This window comes from Anomalospiza imberbis, chromosome 6, assembly GCF_031753505.1.
Source record: "Anomalospiza imberbis isolate Cuckoo-Finch-1a 21T00152 chromosome 6, ASM3175350v1, whole genome shotgun sequence".
NCBI lineage: Eukaryota > Metazoa > Chordata > Aves > Passeriformes > Viduidae > Anomalospiza > Anomalospiza imberbis.
Window position 1 is genome coordinate 14,952,453 of NC_089686.1, and position 19,648 is coordinate 14,972,100.

The window sequence follows — 19,648 nt, forward strand, 5'->3', positions numbered from 1 at the left end:
TACAGCAGCAGGACTGGCTGATCAGCTGGCTCCAGCTGGGTGAGCAGGGCCAGAAGGCTGCATCTGCCTGCAGCCTGTTCAACCCCTGTCAGGAGCTGCCACACGCCCGGGCTGCAGGGCCGGGGGTGCCATGGGGCAGGGAGCCGGCCCCTCCCACCCACTGCTGGCAAGGAGGGTCCAGCTGCTCCCACTGTACCTTGTGCCCAAGACCTGTTGAATCCTGAAAATGCAACTTCGAGTTTCAACCTTTTATAATTTTGAAGAGGGTCAACTGATAAAATTAATCTAGAACTAACATTTTATCTATCACTTCCCTTAAAACATATAAAATAACACTTGCTCTTTCAACACTCTTGATTACTCTTAATAAACAGCACTAACTATTAAAAATACCTGCTGTTTCTAATTCTAGATCTATTTCTAACTGCTATTGTAGAATTATTCTGAGAGCAAATTTGGCTCCTTCTGACATATATGTTGTCTCATAGTATGTTGAATTTCCACTATCTGATGAAATTTTTATGGCATACATTGTGTATAATCTGGGAAAGGAAAGTTATTTTACCTCTGGAGGTGAGTTTATAATTGGCACAAGCATGTCTTGTTAAGGACTTTTTTTTGCACATCAAATTAATTGATGTTGAGACTGAGGTTTTCCAAGGTATTTTGAGGCACTGTCTCCTGCAGCCCCTCTGGAAATCCCAGATGTCACTGCAGCAGTTTCACAGTAAGATTTGCAGGGGCAAAAAGCTGTCTGTAGTGTAATCCATGTGCAAGAAGCAGTTAATTCTGCTTCTTTCTGAAATTCAATGACAAAGCATGAGCCTTGGGGAGAATTTTAGCTTTCACTTCTAACTAAGACAGGGTATCTGGAGGCAACCCTTTGTTTCTCCAGAATACGTGGGGGAAATAACTAAGTCTGCCCTTCTGTTCTTCCAGCAGTTACGCCCCTCAAAACAGCAGGTGACTAAAGCAATGCGGGTACCTCACTCTGGGTAGAGGATTACTGTGAGGAAATCCTGTAGGATTTGTTTTATGAAGACTTTTTTTTTTGTCTCCCCTGTTACTTCAGTAGTGTGGCTTTGCAGAGCTGGGAAGTGACCCAACCCTGTGATTTCCCTTGCAGGGTGAGTGTGGAACGAGCTCAAACATCCCCAGCGGCTGCTGCCCTCGCTCACCGTGACCTGGCCCTTGCTCTCTGCCTTCAGAGATCCTGGGGGGAAGTGTCCCTGTGAGGAGGGGAGGGGGATGTCCTGGGGCTAGGGGAAGACTATGCTGTGGTGTTCCTGCCAGGGAAGGAGCAGCCCTTGGTATCCAGCTGTGTTTATGGTCTCAGCCCATGTTCTCTTGGTTTCTATGAAAGCCACAAGTGGAACAAACCTCAGGCTTAGCCCAAGGTCTGTGTGTGCTTTTTGCCTGAAGCCTGACTACGTGGTGACTGAGCAGCCACCCCAGGGGTCTGCTCACACACCAATTCTTCCCTTCAAGCTGTGCAGCTTTGCTCTGCTCTGCCCTGTTCTGCCTTTCGTTGCTGGGGTGTTGGAGTGGCCCCTCATGGAAAGAATGAAGCCTCAGGCTGTGAGCAGAGATTCACCCTGTCCTCAGGCAGGACTTGGATGGACCAGGCTGATCTGGGCGCTGGAGCTCTGCCCTCTCGGTTTTGGCATGCATGTCCTGGGAGAGATTTCTCCAGAGCTGCTGTGTTAGGCATCTGCACTCCACAGGCTTGTAAATAATTCAGTATATTGAGCTGTGACTTACTTACAACATTAAACTGTTCAAAAAGACAAATGGAAATAAAATAATAACTTGAGCTTAAACACATAGGCTACAGAAACCTAAGAATTCATTATGCTATTTATCTGCTACTGTAGAGTATAATTTTAAATAGATATGTCATGTCAGAGCTTTGTTTTCTAACGACTGTTTCAGAACATACTACTGTGGAACATATCAGCATTCCAAGCTTTTCCTATATTTGATTATAGCTGATAACAATCAAGGTAATTTTACTTCCAATAATAATGTTGGCAGCAGCTTAATTTAATAGCATGGAGGTTAGGTCTTATTTATATCATTCCTCAAATTTGATAACTTTGAATGTAACTACAAAATATCTTGCAATGAAAACTTAAAATATGGGATATTTAATTTAGTGTAGTGGCCTCATTGCTTAAAAATGTTCATTCTACACAAACACATTCTTACACCAGTTGTTTTGAATATGACTTTTCCATGGACCATAGGCTTTTTTCCTAATATTCTGAGAAATGCTGCTTATTTTATCACTGTGAGCCATGTCAATAGTTAAAAATCAGTCTTCTTTGAATAACTCTGCAATTTGCCAAAAGTAAATAAATAATCTTTGGAAAAATAAATCAGTTAACCATTTTTTTTTCACATCTTGTCTGCTTTCCTTTACCTTGGTAGGCTTAGAGTTGTATTATTGCCACATTGGTATACTGTCACCAGCTTTGATAGTTACATCAGTGTTGCATCCCTAGAAAGGAGCAGAATTTCATCTCTTTGTGATTATGGGATTTTTGCCACTGCCTCAAATGGGAGAGGCTGGCTAATAAAAAATAACAGGTTCTTGCCCATGGACTCTTGCCATCTGTGGAATGAATTCTGTAGCTCGTAGTGAGCATGTGCTGCTGCCATTTTTTGGCCCCTTTATTTAGAAATAATTATGTACAGAAAGTCTCACCACCCAGTATCCTTTGCCATGGACCTCTCACTGGCATGCCTGTTGCTGTGTTCAGCACTTGCAGGGTTGGGACAGATGAGGTGAGGTTTGGATGGAAGCTGACATAATTTGCTGCTCTCTCCCCTCGGTCTGCTGGACTCTCCTGAGGACTCATCAAAGCAGCACTGAAGGAGCCTCCTGTCTCTCAAACTCTCTCAACCTCCAAAAGCTAATTTTCTGGGTAGTTTGGTTCACAGAATGGCATCAGGTTTAAATGCTGGAGAGGAAAACGTGATGTTTTCATGCTTTCAGACACAGCTGGTTAATTCAGTGATAGGGAAGTAATATTATCCCCTGTAACAGAAGAAACAGCAAAGTCAAAGATGTTGCAAGAAAACTGTTCAGGGAGAATAAGAGCCCCAGCTGATTCTGGGACTCCAGCCTGTCCTTGGGTTTGATGCTCTGTTCAGGCAGCCAAGCCAGGTTTCCAGTCCTGGGAGAAAAAATCACAGGGAAAAGAGCAGCCATACTTCCCACAGTGGAATTAGGGGGTTTCACAAGGTGCATAACACAATGAGATGGTTCCCATGCTTGCCAATATGAGGGTGCTGAAAGAAAAACAGGCCAGAGAATCACCAGCCCTCTGTCCTGTTTCTGCTCACCTTGTTGAGTTATTGTAAAACAGATAAATAAAAAGGCTCTCTACCATCCTCTTCCCTCAATATATGTTTTGAGATGAAGTTTTTAAGGTCACCTGCTAGAGTGTGAATTGAAAAACATGCAGACAGTGAATGGTAGAACTGGGGGAAGCAAGGGAGAGCAACTGGTCTGGGACTGGGATGGGAGGAGTGGTCCCTTATCCCTCTGTTGCCAAAAGCATGGGCAGAAATTGCCTGAGAAGTGGTTTAGCAGCCTCTAGCCCGAATATGAAAGTTAGAAATTTGTGCTAAAACCACCTTAATAAAAGCACTCAAATGATCTCCAAAAATTGTCAGGGGTACATCAAGAAGAACAGGCAATTATGAGTTGAGGACAGAAAAGATGAAACTTCAGTGCACCCAAGGCATCTTTCCATGGGGACTCTCCCACCTGCTTCAGTAGAAGAGAGAGACAACACCAACACAGATCTGCACTCCCTGCTCAGGATAGACATTCCCACCCATGCCCATCTTCCCACCAGGATGATACACCCGAGGTTTGGTGGCCAGCATGTCCCAGCTCTCTTGCTCTCAGGAAGCCCTGTTACACTCACTTACCTAAATACCATATTCAAAAGCTTCCCCTAGATTAAGCAAAAAACAAATAATGAATAAAATGGTCTTCTCACTGTGAATTGCCTCTCCACTTTAAATAGATCTTGTGCTAAAAGACAGAAAGACTTGTGTATTTATTTCCAAGATTATTAAATTACATATAGAATATGCTTCCTGAGTATTAGCAGAGTTTATAACTGAATTCATCCTATCCATGCTCTGGTTACGTCTAATGAGGATAATTATTACATGGCTTAACTATAATTCAGTATTGACTCTTTTGCACATGAAAAGCTTTTGTTGGCAAGCATCAGTGGAGAGCTTCAATAAAAGACATCTTTAGCTTGTGTAAACATTGTTATTTCAAGGTCTCACCCTAACGTGCTTTAGGCTAAGTACTTTCTCCTCAATTGAGTTAATACAGCCAAAATGATATAAGGATGGGATTAGATACTGGCTTACACCACAACGAAAAAAAAAGAAAGTTGGACAGAGAAAAATGCAGTTAATTCCATCCTGTCAGCGGTGGATATTAAAGATTATTAGTTGGCACACTCAATTATGTATGAATCACAATAGTGGTACTGTTACTTTTTCATTCAGTTTTACAGGGGCAGGTAAAAAGTGTAGGTTTAGTATCATCTTCAGGGATTATTTGTTCCTTGCAGTGATTTGAGGTTATATTAAAATGTTCAAAGGTTCAGAGGAAACATCTCTGTTTAATGAAATGTCCCACTTTTACATGATCTTAGTCATTGAATAGAAGTGAAGAAATCTGCCTGATGAGACTTCAGCTGTAGCTACCTTTTATGAATATATTTCTTTAGGCAGTAACTAGTTATTCTATTATATGATTGTTAAAATTATAAACCAACAAATATAGCTCTCTTTTTGCTGCTTCCCTCTGCTGGATAGAGCCAGTAGTGCTTAGTTTTATGTCAGGCTCATTAACACCAATGACCCGGACCTTCTCTACCTCCTTAGGATACCAGCATTTCACAGACAACAAATCTAAATCTTGCTCTGACTCTCACGGTGAATTTCTCAGTCTGCAGGTTAAACAGCAGCCATAGAATTCATAATAATATAAAATTGTTGGCTCAATTAAATGGCCGTAGTCTGAGGCTTTGATTCTGGAAGCTCTTCTGTCAAGCTGGAAAGGTGTGTTGGACTGGAATGGGATGCTGGGCATGCCAGTGTCTCTGGCCCTGGCCTAGGATAGAGTGACAGCAGGACAAGGATGTGTACTATGCTATAAGTCAAATTAATTATGGGATATTTATATTGAAATTGTTGGGTTTTAAACAAAATAAGACTCTGGCACGTTGTCTGTGTTTTGCTTGTCTTCAGAGATTTCCCTAGCCAAAGGAGACCGCTGTGATAATGCACCATGACTGCTTGACTGCCGTTCCAAGACCAGTAACAACGCTAGCTGAGCTACAGCATATATTTTAGGAAAAAAAATCCAAACCCAACCTTCTAATCTTGGTTTTCAGTTTCCAGTGTTAGAAGGCCTCCCACAGCATGGTGACATTCCCGTATCCGTTTTCCCTTGCAGAGTTTGCATCCCTTCACAAGGTGAACGGATGTCTCATTTTGAGATTTAAATGTCAGGATTCATCTTGTACAGTTTTCCTCTTCAAAACTGACTAAGCCTGTCATCATATGTGTGTGGCCTGCATGGGTACTTGACAGAAGTAGCTTGGATAACTTTGTCCTGTCTGGATGCCCAGGCAGAAGCTTTTACAACCTCTGATTCAGTTGCCCCACCACTATCCATTCCAGAGGACTAGCCCTTTAGAGTCAGTGGCAGAGATTATGTTTTTCTGAATATCCACAAAGTTCCCCAAATCCCTCCAAAGTTACCATTTCCCAGGCTCGCAAATGAGACCTATGCACTTTGAGTTTGGACGTCTGACATTTCAAGCTGACTGTACTGAAACGTGTCATTTAGCTAAATTTATCCAGAAACTTAGACTATTGCTATAGTTTTTTTTTTTTAGGAAATGTTTCTGCTAGGGTTCACAGTCTGTGCAAAAAATTCCAAACCAATCTTATTGTACATTTTTGTCACATGTTGTCCTTCAACCAATAGTTTATTAATGCTGGAGTCATCTTCAGCAGCTGCTTCTACTACTAGTACTCATGCCCAAGTGGGAGTCTAGACCCTCGAAAAAGACTGTGGTGCTTGCTTATCAGACAGGACAATCAAGGCCTTCCATGTCCCAGCAATGGCTTTTGCAAAAATAAGGCACTGAGAAGGGAGGGAGATTTTCTCAGCAGGTGTGGGGTATTGCTTTCTGTTGGCCCAGCAGTTTTGACTTGGCTACAATGTATATTTACTTTATGTAACTCTGAGTGCGGTAAGAATGTTTGCAAAAAACACTTGGAAAAGGAAAAAAGGAAACATTAAACCATAACTCTGCATTCTCAATTAAATGATTATTCCTTCAGGATGAAATTGTTCTTGATTCTTACTGTAAACTTTTGAATTTCTTACATAAATAGCATGATTATATTTACATAAATAGTTGCACCCTGGAGTACTACAATCCTATTGTACACAAAAATCCCATTAAAATTTCCTGAGAAAAGAATACAGCTTGAGCAACGATGTGCTGTCCTCACTTTTTTCTTTATTCAGAACCAAGCTGAGTGTTTTAGATGCATGCACCCAAGTGCAGAATTTGACTCCTTAGAATCCAAAGCTCAGCTCAAAATATATGAAAGTACAATTATAATTGTACTGATATTTCAAAGCAATATAATGTACAGACAAGTTTCCTGCCATCTGATTATATGCATTTAGATGGGGAATAGCAAATGTATCCAGGGGAGTCTGATTTATCCTTGAAAGAGACAGCTGCAACCTTGTCTTCTACCTAAAGCAACTATAATCCTGATATCTAAGCACAGAGGAGTCTGTGTCTTAGTTCACGTCTCTTCAGCTTTTTGCCACTCAGAATCAGACAAACTCTTGATTATCCTTTCCCCTTCCACAGGGTAATAACAGCATATAAATCCTAACTTTTCAAAATGAGATAACATGTTAAGTAAAATATGGCCCAGTGTGCTCTCTCAGCCAATAGTAAGGAGGCAAGAATCCATATTTGGCCCTAACTGCAAAAGGAGACTTAAGTACTTAAAGGGCACTTATATAAAAGGGGGAGAGGACTTTTTACATGGGCAGATAGTGACAGGACAAAGGAGAATGATTGTGAACTAAAAGATTAGAGTTTTAGATTAGATATTCGCGGCTTCGCGTTAAACCCATAATTTGAACCCAAACCCAGGATGCAACAGATATTAGTGAGCAATTTTTTACTGTGAGGGTGGTAGGACACTGCAAGAAGTTACCCAGTAAAAGTTGTGGATGTCCTATCCCTGGAAGTGTTCAAGGCCAGCCTGGATGTGGCCCGGAACAACCTGATCTAGTCACAGGTATTCCTGCCAGTGGCAGAGGGGCTGGAAGATCTCTGGGATCCCTCATCCTATGATTCTACAATAAATAAGTTTAAATAAGTGAATGTCTTTGGATCAGGGTATCCACACTGTAGAACAGCTTATGGACACTGACTGAAGCTATGACTGTGCTGAAGAGGTGGCCACTGATCCTCATACTGCTGTAGCTTGTGAATTTCTGACAAGAACAGACAATCAAACACGAATGGATTTGGACAATCAAAGATTAACTGAAGGATATAAATAAGTGCCATGAGTAGAATTTCAGAAGTAATTTATAACTAGCTTGATTGCTGAAGTAAAACAAAACAAAACAAAAAAGGAAAATAATATAATCATAGAATATTCTGAGTTAGAAAGGACTCATCAGGATTATCGAGTCAAGAGTCACACCATGTGTCTGAAAGCATTGTCCAAATGCTTCTTGAACTCACACAGGCTTGGGGCTGTAATGAGGGCTTGACTCAAAAAACTCAACCCTTTTTCATTCCCTTTGTATGAACATGTGCCTGCCTGCACACATCCCACCACTTTTGTTTCAAAGCAAGAGAAAAAAGAGTTTTAATAGGAAGCAAATGTATTCTTTGCTTTCAATTTTTTCTTTTAAAAACTCAACTTAGCCCAATACCCCTGAAAATATTGTTTTAGAAAAAGTAATCAAATTGTTTAGTAAGTACAAAAATGAGCTGTGTCTACTACATAATCCATTTTCACATTAAAAAACCTCAAGCCAAAAAAAAACCCAAGCAAACAAAAAAAGGAGGACCACCCTGAAATTTTGTTCCAGATTTACCTGAAACTCTGCTAATTTTTGTTTTCTAAAATTACAAATTTGGCAATCAGTATCCAACTGAGAAATGTAATCTAAACCTCTAGGAAATGACATTTCTGGTACAGTCAGGTAGGTACTCAGGAAAGATGCCTCTGGGTAGATTCAGTGGTGATGGAGAGTGCTCATAAGACACCTGAAGAATTCTGCAATATTTTGAAACCAAGCACTTGTGTGCACAAGAAGAAAAAATAAATTAAGCAAGGATAGTAAGAAATATTTGTAATCTGAAATGCAGAGAACAAGGTGTGCTGTATCAATAACAAAATCAGGTGAGTGGAGCTAGTATCCCATGCTACTGCAGGCTGGACACACCATCGAAACCATTTTGTTGGAAGATGACAAATCTTTGATTTTGAGAGCAATGGTGAGTGACATTATATTTTGTATTTCCTGACACAGCATGAATCTAAGAATGTTTCTTACTTCATATGGGAATGATTTCAGGATGCTAGCGACATAACATTCAGGGAATGAACAGTCTAAAATTTCTATAAACACCAGAATCAAGGCATTTATGAGTTTTAGTAAAAATTTTATTGAAGTCTGGTCATGTTGGCATATTGTGCATTTTAAATGTAAATTAGATTACTGGCAGTAGATTCAATTTAGTGGTAAAATGTAAAGAAAACAGTTGGGCTACAGATGAAACAATAATGTAGCTGTTCTTTAGTTAAGAGAACAGTGAAATCCAGAAACAAATGGTGTTTGGGAATATTTATAGTAGAGGAAATATGCTGCATACAATTAACTTTGTCAATTATAAGCAGCACGGTAGTTTTTTTTCAGCTTTGAAGAGCAGTTTCTGATAGTGAACATATGATAGGGGGAATGGATGGCTCTGAGGGTTTCCAGTGGGAACAGAAAACCTTTCATCCTTGGCTCGTTTGCTAAAATGCAGTCCAGGCTGTGAGTGAGCAATGCTGACATCTTTGTGTGTAAAACCTGTTAGACATGACACCCGGTCTCCTCTGTTCCTCCTTCCCCTGTTACATCATTTCAGGTGCAAAATCTGTGGGACTAAAAAGGGCCATAGGCATTGGCACTATGATGGCAGCTCTAGGGGAAAACCCAGTGCTGGAGTGTTGGCATTTGGCTCCTTCTTACCTAGGTTTTCCCTGATAGTGGAAGAACTTGACCTCTCTACCTTGCTCTATAGACACAATATGCTGGCTCTTGTCAGGCTTATTGCCAGGCATCTTTCAAAAGCTTTCAAATTTTCTGAAAAAGTCATGGCATTTAAATCAAAAATTGAGAAAAAATATTTAGTTACTTCTATGAGTGCATAAAAGGAAAAAAGAAATTTAGGATCTGGGGACACAGCAAGCTGTTTTATTGAGCTACCAGTAAGCTCCAGAATATGCTGGAAAGAAAATTTCACTTCAAAGGAGCAATGGTACTGAGGAGTGATGGTTTTTCATGTACAGAAATCACTGCAGCTCACAACTGGCTAGGCTGGTGCCAAACTGTGAAAGTTACAACACTGTTATTTAATTAAGCCAAATCTGTTCTGGATATATAGCAATTGAAATAGATTCATTCATTACACACACTTAGGATATGCCCCATTGCCCCAGAATTACTTCTATTATTAATTATGAAAAGGTAGGTTAACAAGAGAGTGAAATAGGTGACAATTCACCCTCCCCTGCCATCCAGTTTGCTCAGGTTAAAGGCACCAGGGCATTGTCTTGCTGGTGACAGACACTGGGGCTAAAATCCTGCTCTGTGATGATCTTTGCTTCAAACGCTACTGCCATGGTGACAGAAGTTAAGGGTTTCTCAGAAACAGATGTGGGCAAAGGCTGCTGAAACATCACCTGGGGCTGGCCTAGGGTGCTGCTGACAGCTGGTGTCTGGGAAGGAGAAGCAGGGAAAATAACCTAGGAAAAAAGGCAAAGTTATTCAGAGCTTTGTCAGCCAAAATGAGTGTCAGGCTCAGGTCTGTGAGAAGCAGAGAAAAAAGACAAGGTTTTCAGCAAAGTGCTAACTGGGCAACAGTCTGAGAGCTCTCAAAGCTGGCCTCTCAAAGCATGGTGCTCTACAGGTTCCTCGGGTCGGTCAAGGAAACACCTGATGAGTGCCAGCTACTTCTTATGGAAAAACCCACAAGACCATAACATTTGTTTAGCTATTTTGGTCTGAAAGTGAAATGCCATTTTGTCTACTTGACAGCTTTTTCTCTAATTTCTCATAAACCCTCTGGGGTACTGCCCATTTTATTTTGACAATAGCTAGCACAAACTCTGCTGAAGCTTTTGTATAGCAAACTGTCCTGCAGAAAGTTAAAAGATGAGTAAATTTTCCAGCTGTTTGCAAGGTTGCACTGGACACAGGGGTTTGCACCTTGAAGAGACATTGATGGGGTACTGCTGTGACCAACAGCATTCCAAACATCAAAGCTGTATAGGGGCACAAGGAAAACTGAAACACAAAAAACACCAACTTGCTTGTTGCTGGCTTTGTGATTGGAATATGAGTAATTGCACATCACACTGAACCTCTAAGAACCAGTGTTACCATAATAAACGCTCAGAAGACCATAATAAATTTATTGGCAAAGTCATCCAGCTGCTGTCAGACCCCAGTCTTGAAGGACATGTCTGCAGCCTGTGCCTGTGCTCTGCCTGGGATGTGACAAACCATGGCTGGAGTAAAGGCCTGGCCAGACTGGCACAACTAGGACTTTATCATTAAGGCAAAAGTTTGTGTCTGTTGTAGATGTTTAACTGCTTTTTATTCTCAAATGTCATTTAAAAGGCATGAGGGGGGAGGAGCCTGGGGGGTGTAATGACAAGATCTACTGTGCAAGGAGAGCAAGAAATAGTGCATAATTAGGAGACCCTTTGAAAGGCTTCACTTGCCTTTCATAGCCACTAGAAGTAGTTTACATCTTTCTACTATGACTTTTGAAGCAATTACTTTTTGAATCAGATGGTTTTATAATGAGAAGTTGTGCTGTTGGTTATTTTTTATTATTTAGAAACTGGAAGTCAGTGTAAGAAATCTTTCAAGAAAGAACATCTCATAAGTTTATCTAAAATCCTTTTAGTCATAAGGTTCGGAGTTCATTAGTGGGAGAGCAATTTCCTCATAAGAATGAGTAGTGAATAGTTGAAATGAAAAAAATTATGAAAACCTCAAATGAAACAGAAAATTTTAATACAAATATTATTTTTCTGCACTGTTTTTAAGAGCTATTCCTTCATGTGCTTCACTGAGATTTAGCATTGTGCTCTGTTGCAAAACTTCAGCTTTCACTAGGATTTTGAAGTATTGCCAGTTATTCTTCCTTGTTATTAACAGTTACATTTTTAAGAGAAAAATGTGTGCTTTTTGACCTTGATCAGGGTAGAGAGATAGATATATCATGAGAAAACTAGCACAGCTGGTTGGCTGAAACTAGTTTTGCTTTTGGGTTCCCGTTGTCAGGTCCCATGCCCAGGCAGTCCTGCACCTCTGTGCTTCCCTGGGTGGCTGCAGCCTCTGCATATCTGTGGTGCCACGGCTCTTGTGAACTGGTTAATTTGTGGGGAAAGCCTTTCAGTTTGGGTATGACCCTTTTGTTCCCTCCAGCTCCCAACTCTGTACTTATTGGTCAGCACAGCTTTCATTGCTTTCCGTTGTGTACCAATTGGATTTGTTTTGGCAAGAGTTTCCAATATCTCCTCTCAAGAGGGAAGCTCAGTACAGTGATTAAACCCTGTCTAGAGGTTTGGGAGGCTGAATTCAGTGCTTTGCTCTCCCATTGTTTTCTATGTGCCTTTGGCTGAGTCGCTGGAGGAGGAGGAGGAATTCATCTCATCTGGCTTCAGCTGTTGCGAATTAGAGGTCTAATCTGAGCTTGTGCTCCCTCTGTGGTCAAGGGAGAGAGACAGGAACCTCCAGGGGTAGACTCATCCCTTTCCAATGTGTCTGCTCTCTCAGTAGGTAAATCAGCAACTAAATGAGACTCTGACCCTTCATTTTCAGATGCCTAAAATAAATCAAACTGTGTCCCACACATAGTCTCTGTTTTCTGGCTGTTACACAAAAGTGGAATCCATTTAGTCCATTTAAAACAATGCAATACTGTGGCAATGGAAATTGCTTAAAAACAAGGCCAATTTGGAAAGTCTGTCTGATTTTTAGACCAGACCCTTAATAAATACTTGAAAACTAAAGGTGTAGAGAGGTGCCTCTTGTTATTTTAACATCTCTTAACTCCTATAAAAGTAATAGGAATTTTTGAAAATCTCACAAAATGCCCATCTGTGCTTTTAGGTGTATAAACACTTACAAACCCCTGTCCCACTCTTATTAGGAAGAGCACTATCCTAAAGTGCATCCAGGCCTCCAAGTAGCATTTTCCCTGGCTTCTGCCCCTCATCCTTCCAGGCACCCCTGCTTCCCTGCTCTGTGGGTCTTGTCCCTGGCAGCAGAGGTAGTCTTGGATGAGGACTGTATGTGACACATAACACTCCAGTTCTTCCCTGCTGGTGGATAATGCATGAGGATGAGAGCTGTGGCTGGGCTGGGAAGAGAATCAATGAATCATAACTGTCTTTCCACTTCAGCTGAACTCTGTGGAAACTTGGCATGGTGGGGAATCTCAGACATAAACCATACTTTATTAGTTGGAGTTGACAATTCAACTGTGACCATGGAACTGGCGAGTTATAGACACAATGCACAAGTTGTAAATTTAATTTGTCCTTTCTTTTGGGATGCCTAGCATCTCTCATTCCTTGTTGAGCATTTCCATCAAGACCAGCATGATAAGAGTTAATGCGTGGTCTGGAAATTAATGTATGTATGTGTGGTGGGACCCTTCCTCCTTTCTGGTTGTCCCTTTCCTTTCCTTTATGTGAACAGACTTGTTTGCCATCCCCAAGAGTACAAGAGGCAAAGGTGAGGGGAGAGCTGAAAAACAGGGAAAATAATCCTTTTGCCCACCCCTTGTGGAAATTCTGTTAGCTACAACATGGCAGCTGAGACAGAGCAACTTAACCCAACCAAATCTCTTTTATTATGTTCCTGTGTTTATTTTTCCTCTGCATTTATGACTTAGCATGTTGGTTTTGGTGTGGAAAGGACTCTAAAGCTGTAGATATGTGTTGTAATTATACAAATTCCTCTGCATGGAGTCTGTTAAAAAGGTTGATCTATTTTTATGAGGACACACACAAATACTCATTTTGATGGACCTCATTGGCATTTATTGCAGGCCTGCCACTACTAAAATTTAAAGCCAACCTCATAAATTTTATGGAAACTACATACTGCAATTATTAGCCCGAAGACCTCCTGTCTCGCAGGAATGAGTCAGAATTTGCTTTCCACGTACGCTGTGGTTTACACCTGAAAGAGATTAGTTGGGACCACCAGTAGCTTGAAAACCTAATCTCCAGTATTTTGTTTCCAGTTTAGCTCTGAAAGATACTCCAGGTGTTCTCATTAATTAGTCATTGCAAGTCACCGTGTCACTATTGTGCGTGGAGCAGCTATTTTCCTTGGGCACTTTTTCTGCAAGAGTGTTTTAAATTAAAAGTTAGTTTATACACTTTTTAATGTTTAGAAACAATTCTTGTGACTGGTGAAAATGAACAAAAACAAACTCTAACAAATCAATTTAGAAGGACAAACTCTTGAACTTGAATGTTTCCTGTAATGGTGCAACTTTACAGAGTTTAACTGAGCACATTGCTAGCATAGTGGAGGATCCAGCTAAATATCATAAGCAGATCCTGCAATTTTTCTGCAGAAAAATTCCCACTTTCAGGAATTCTCTATAAGTCTGAAATACCATGTAGTAGGTAATACTGTTGTCCTTGTGTCCTTATTTTATTGTCACAGACACTGAGAGACAGACATTAAGTGGATTAAACCTACAAGTACAACAGATCATTAGGGAAAAGTGAGAATAAATACAGATGGATGATAAGATTTAATATATGCAAAGCATAAATATTAGTTTGTGTGTTTGGTGGCTGTATATGGTCCTGCAGATAAACTTCACTAAAACTTTTTTCACTGCTTGGGACTGATAAGTGAGATGCTTTGTTGCAAAGGGCAAGTCAGCTGACAGCCGGCAAAACATTGTTAGAGAGGATTTGTGTGGGATCTAAAAATCATGAGTTATGTTAATTAGGTAGCCTATTATGATGAGGTTTTAGAAAAAAAACTACATTAATGCAAAGCGCTCTCATCCTTCATTTTCAAAAAAGTCTTCGTACTTGGTCAGATTATTTGAATCCAAGCCAAAAGAACTTAAAGGAAAGGATATGAATTGCCCAGAGAAGTGAAGGGGAAGCTACTCTGTTGGGAGTGCCTTGGGTGACAAGGAGAAAGGGTAACCTCTGAGTATTGGTTGAATTACTGCAGAAAAGGAAAATAGCAATGTCTTACCATTGTGAAGGGGAAGAATAACTCAGCAAAGTACTAGCTCACACAGCATTCTAGAAAATAGATTTGCTAAGCAGCACACCTTTGGAGCACAGGAATGCCAGGATGACTGGCTGCAGTCATGATGTTGCAGTTTCACAGGAAGAGATGCAGTCATCCAGAGCTGGTCTTTAGACTAACGGAGATAATTAAAAAAAACCCTTGAAAAGATATTTTCAGAGTCCCAGGCAAAGGGCAGGTCTATGAATTATAGTGAAAACACCTCAGCTTAACTGAAATCATTCCTTAGGGAAAAGGGCTTAAAGTAAAAAGCTGAACTGAAGATGAGCCTTTGAGAAAATATTATTTACTGGTGTCAACAGATAGAAAATTATAGAATTATTAAGATTGAAAAAGACCTCTAAGTACAACTCTTGACTCAGCACTGCCAGGTCCACCACTAAAACATGTTCCTAAGCACCACATCCACACATTTTTGGAACACTTTCAGTCTGCTGAATCCAACACTTCCCTGGGCAGCATGTTCAATTCTTGACCACCCTCTCCAAGACAAAATTTTTCCTGATATCCAACCCAAACCTCCCCTGGCATAACCTGAGGCAATTTCTTCTTGTCCTATTGCTTGCTGCTTGGGAGAAGAGACCAACCCCCACCTTGCTACAACCTCCTTTTGGGTAATTGTAATCACTTGTTTTTGTCATTGCAGAATATAAGGAGCTCATCAAGAAAATGAGACCTAAAATGATGGACTTTCCTGGCCATATTGATGCAGTTTAAGGTGGAGATATGCAACATAGCCTCCCGAAAGAAGCAGGTAGGCCTGTTTCTACACAAGTATTTCAATCTTTGCTGGGGGATGAAATAAAGTGGGGCACTGTAGAAATGATGTTATTTTCAGAGAATGAGTGTAGCATGAGCACAGGAAGCTCAGTACCAAACAGGTGTTCCTTTGAAGCCTAAGGGGGGGTACCAAAGACCTTGACAGGTGTGACGCTTGAGACAGCCTGCTCTTCACCTAATCATATAATCATGAGTCAGTTGGAAGGGACCTTTAAAACATCTAGTCCGACCCTTCTGCAATGAGCGTCTTCAACAAGATGAGGTTGCTCAGAGCCTCATCCAGCCTGACTTTGAATGTTCCCAGAGAAAGGGCATCTGTCATCTTTCTGGGTAACCTGTTCCAGTGTTTCATCACTCTTATTGTAAAAAAACGTTTTCCTGACATCTAATCTAAATCACTGTCCAAGCCTAAAACATTACCCCTTGTCCAATCCCTACAGGCCCTGCTAAAGTGTTTGTCCTCATCTTTCTAGGACAGGTAGGGAGAGCTGTCCTCAGCACTGCAGGGAGCTCAGTGGTGGGTGCATTCTCTCCATCTGTAGGCATGCACACATGTTGGTGGGTGTGGATGTACACATTGTCATGCTCTTCACTTTTCTGACTTCCAATGCTGAACTTCAAGTGGAGCCATGTGCTGTTATGTCAATATAGAGAACTCCATTGCATAGAATTATATAATTGCTCTTTTCTTCTCCAGCAGGAATGAGACTTGCTTGGTTTTGCTCTGTGGTCTCTTGCAGATGGGGTGGAACTAAAGGAATCTAGTGTCTCCTGACCACAATGCACATTAACTCATCCATACTGGTTGACCCTGTGGCCCAGCCCCTCACTTCATGATGTTAGTCTGTCCTGTTAGGTCAGAGGGTGCAAGCAGCAACTCTCTGACACAAGGAGTTTACCCCTCTTTAAGCTGTATCTATTCTTATGTGTCACTGCACCAAATATTTGAGAGATGCACTTGAGATTTTACTCACTGCCACAAGAAGTATGAACATTTTGTTACGTACTGCTGAGTTTTTCACTTGGCAAATGACAATTCAGATATGGCACCAGACTCATTAAACTTACTGCGCAGTGAAAGACATAAGCAGAGACGTTGCCCTTTTCAACTGAAATGCAAGAAGACATTATGTGAAAAGCCTTTCTCATATTTAAATATGAAAGCATATTTCTAATTTCATATGCTGTTGCTTGCAAGAGGGAGGTGCTTTCTACTGATCTATGGAGAGATATTGTGATGATCTATAATGTCCAATGAGTGATATTTGCTTCTTTTCCTGCTGTTCGGCTGAATATTTGAAAGCCTCTTTGACATATGGGCTGGGCTAGTCTTTGTATGAATTCTTCAAAGTGGTTTCAGAGTTTCTGTTTCACCTTGAAGAGTTTCAGTTTGAGACCTCATAAACCTTCCTTTAACAAAGAAAGGGACATGAAATCTATAATTAGTTTTCTTCCAATAAACCAAATTTAACAGGTATCCTGGCTCTAGCTGAATATGCCACAGCTACTTATAAGAAGGAGCAAGTGCATTGTGCTTTTTCTCAGATTTCAGAAGTAGATGTATCTAAGTGGAATGTTGTCTCTTTAGCTTGTAAATAGTCAAGGTATTAAAATGTGCAAAATGCAAATGGAATTTGCACTATAATATACTTTAATTTGATTTGACATTAGATTTCATCTCCTCATCTTTTTATGATAGCTATTGAAAAGATGTAATTTTATTTTGAAGTCTTAAATTTTACCTTTGCTATGTTCCAATACAGGGAAATTGTGTTGGAAAAAGTTATAGTGCAGAGTTGTGGACACATGCAAATTAAGTTTTGACTTTGATTATATTTTTTGCACTTGCTATTTGAGATGTGCACTCATTCTATTTTTCTTTTCAGTGAATATTTATCCTGATGGCTATCACCAAATAATTGCTTGGTGTCTAAAGCTCTTTTCACATGACGGGCAATTCAGAACCTTGATCAAGGTCAATTGTTAAGGTGTCGAAATCTGAAAATTTAATCATCACCAAGAGTAAAATGATATTCAGAATTATGCCTCTAAGAAAAGCTACTATTTACCAAGAAAAGAGGTTTTTTTATATCCAGTGATCATAGTAATTTCTAAAGTGGAGCATCTTAGAATCTGCTTTGACTTATTCACTTGAGAAAATGGCTGGCTATTCATTCACTCAGAAAATTCTGGACAGCTAGTCAGAAAAAAAGAGAAAATCCAGTCTGATCAGCAGTAACTCAGGTTTTGTCTACAACTCTCAGAAACTTGATGCCTTGACCAGAGTTCAGTGTGGCTCATACAATCGCAATGCACTGCAAGTCCTTGCCCTAAAATTGGCCCCAACTAAATCAAGAATTCCCAGTCACTTTTAATAAGATTGGTGTGAAATGATGCTAGCTAATCTGAGAGAGATTGAGCCAGATTTTCCTCCTAGATCTAGCATGTGCTCACAAGGGGCTTTAACAGCTTCTCATGATACCAGTAATTTCTGTTCTCCAGATAATTTCAGTTGGTTCATCTGACAGTTTTTGAACCCATCTCTGTCATGACTTCAGATTTCTAATGGTTTCTTGCTCAGACTAAATCACTAGGGGAGAATCCTGTGTACAGGGACATACAGCAATGAATTCAGGTCTGTGGGTGACTGACCCACCAGCAGGCTACAGAGACTTGCCAGCTGTTTGACAGGAGCTCTGGTTCCAGATGGGGAGCTGCAGATGGTCTGACATCACTGTGCTGATATCACTGGGAGCAGTGCTGGCCTCTGGTTGGGTGTGGGGCCCCCCCAGAGCAGTCACTGCAAAAGGCACAGGGCAATGTCCTACTACAAAAGTGATGCATTTGGTTGCTTACCTAGGAGCTCAAAAGCACCTCAGACCTCACCCACTGAAGTTGTAAATATGCAAATCCAGTGCTCTATCCAGTGGAAACCAAGGGACAGCTATGTCTAGAGGTTGTATATAACTTCAGCAATAAAAATACCGATGTGTAGGCTGGGTAGTCCAGAGCAGTCCCTACTATGTTCCTGAGATAATCTCTGCTTCTTAGTGAGGGGATCACAAGTTCTTCAGATGCTTTAATTTATTTTTCTTTGTTAATTTTTCTCAAAATTTTAAGGACATTATTCCTGAAGGACATATCTTACTTGAGGAATGTCAGATCCTTTGTTACTCAGTGGATATTGTGCCTTCTCTAGCAGCTTTCCAAGTGTCCTGAGAAGGTACCTCTGATACCTTTTGATACCTTAGAGAAGGCAGAACAGCAGTGTTGTGATGGCAACTGGACTGTTGAGTAAGTACCCAGCATGTGTTGCCTCTGGAATTAGCAAGCAAAACTAGAGTCCACACAAAGATGCAGCACTGCCTGTGCTTTATAACAAGACCAGATATCTATTTGTTTCTGGTACCTAAGGGCCTGCTTCTGCACAAATAGACAGGAACCCATTTTCTAGGCACTTTTCGTGGGAGACCTTTATTGAAGGTAGTGCCAGAACAATTGTGTTAACACCTGTCAGTGAAAGGTGTGATTACAAACCAGATATCTTGGATAATATGCATAGTCTTGGTAACATGCAATACAAACCATTTGCAAAACTTAGCATCATGAATTACTCCAAATATTTGAAGAATAAGGTTAGTAGCTCTGTGTTGACGGAACTAATCTGCTAGTAGATCTTGAGCACAGTAATTTAAAGCTTGCTTATGTGTATCTGTAAAAACCTGAATCACACCCTGGACTGTAGTGAAGGTTGCACAATAAATTCAGTAGTAACACTTAAAGCAAATACCATCATGATAATTCCAAAGGAGAAAAAAATTAGAATTTAATTAGTTCTAATGGTATAGAATTAAAAACAAAACCCTCAGCAAACAACCAACATCTATCTTGAGGATGAAAAGGAGATTTTATTAATCATAATCATATCTGATCTATATCCCTAATCAAAGTAGGGCTTATTTTGTTGCTCAGGTTTTATCAAGTTCTCCAGGTATTCAGAGGCCTCAATCTCTCTGGGCAACAGTTCTGTGGGGGAATTTTTTTTTTATCTAACTGAAATTTCTCTTGTTGCAATTTCTTTGCTGCCTTTTGACCTCTTCTGTGCACCTCTTTCTCCATCTCTTTTATAACCATGAAGCTAAAGGAAACAGATTTCCTATAAGCTTTCTTTTCTCTAGGTTAAATAAGCCCATT

At 40.5% G+C, this 19,648-nt stretch overlaps 1 long non-coding RNA gene across 3 annotated transcripts in view; it reads left to right on the forward strand.

Moving 5' to 3' along the window:
* LOC137475326 (uncharacterized) overlaps nucleotides 1-15,428 on the forward strand; it is a 54,144-nt gene extending 38,716 nt beyond the window's left edge. For all 3 annotated transcript variants that reach the window (XR_010999819.1, XR_010999818.1, XR_010999820.1), the window contains exon 4: nucleotides 15,321-15,428. This is a non-coding gene — a long non-coding RNA (uncharacterized lncRNA). The remainder of the gene's footprint in view (nucleotides 1-15,320) is intronic.
* The last annotated feature ends 4,220 nt before the right edge of the window (nucleotides 15,429-19,648 follow it).